Source organism: Silene latifolia, chromosome 11 (assembly GCF_048544455.1).
Source record: "Silene latifolia isolate original U9 population chromosome 11, ASM4854445v1, whole genome shotgun sequence".
Taxonomy (NCBI): Eukaryota; Viridiplantae; Streptophyta; class Magnoliopsida; order Caryophyllales; family Caryophyllaceae; genus Silene; species Silene latifolia.
The window spans coordinates 54,942,276-54,943,710 of record NC_133536.1 but is presented as its reverse complement, the minus strand read 5'-3'; positions in this window follow the sequence as shown (position 1 = coordinate 54,943,710).

The following is a 1,435-nucleotide window of genomic DNA, read 5'->3' as shown; positions in this document are numbered from 1 at the left end:
CAGCTTCCATGCCGTAGGTCAAATAGAAAGGGGTGGCCCCAGTGGGCGTCCTAACAGATGTGCGATATCCCCACAAAGCAAAGGGTATCTTGCTTGGCCAATCTCGATAGTTGTCAATCATTTTCTTGAGAATTGTGACAACGTTTTTGTTTGCTGCCTCTTGTGGACATGGCCCTCCCGCAAGCCCACTTTGATCTGTTTTCCAGGGCGTCGATACGGGTCTCGACGCGATCCAGGGTGACCTTGAGAGCGATAAGCAGGCTGGCTAGCTGATCAGTTGTGACATCTCTGTTGTTATCATTGTTGTTGTTGGACGAAGCTGAAGACGGGGCCATGGCTCTGAGGCAGAAAAATGGCTCACATTAAAACTCGATTCGACACGGTTCCAAGACTAAACGCAGACAACGCAGAGGACGAGACAAAGACAGACTCAACAAGACGGGGTGACCGTGTGTGGTCCCTCGGTGCTGACTCGATTTATGACGTGGCGGTGTTTGACCGAACCTTTGACACGAGTCCAACATGACGGCGTGACGCCATTGGACGGGTCTCGTGGTCAGATGACTCATAAGTAAAGACCCATAAGTACGTTTGCTTTGACTAGATAGACACGAGGCGGAATTGGAATGGTGGACTGAAGTCTTTGAAAATAGAAATTTTCAAAAAGATTCATTTGTCGCTTTTAAATGGGCGGCTTCCGAAGATAGAAATCTTCGCAAGTCCATCAGTTGAAAGGGGTTGTCTTAAGTTTATTTGCAAAAGACGGTTTGAGTTTGAGTCGGCTCAGGAAACAGTGCATTGTTTCCCAAGACGGTTTTGAAATTCAAAATTGTATGTTTTGAAAATCGAGTTTGAAATGTTTGAAGAGGTCTCGGGGACGGTGTATGGTCCTCGGGATCTCGAAAGTGTCTCGAGAAAAGGGTGTGTGCTTTTCTCGGGTTTTGAAAGGAAGCCATTGTCGGCGCGAAACAGGTTAAAATCCGTGTCTAGACGCGGCGATTATAACGGCGTAAATAGGTGATTTGAAACGGTTATACAAAACCGGGTTTGAAAATCGTTATTATGACGGCCTAGAAAGGCGTGTTGAAATGGTTATAAAAAACCGAGTTTGAAAATCGTCATTACGACGGCCTAGAAAAGCGTGTAGAAATGGTTATACAAAACCGAGTTTGAAAGTCGTCATTATGACGGCCTAGAAAGGCGTGTTGAAATGGTTATACAAAACCGAGTTTGAAAATCTTCATTACGACGGCCTAGAAAGGCGTGTTGAAAAGGTTATACAAAACCGAGTTTGAAAATCGTCCTTACGATGGCCTAGAAAGGCGTGTTGAAATGGTTATACAAAACCGAGTTTGAAAATCGTCATTACGACGGCCTAGAAAGGCGTGTTGAAATGGTTATACAAAACCGAGTTTGAAAATCGTCATTACGACGG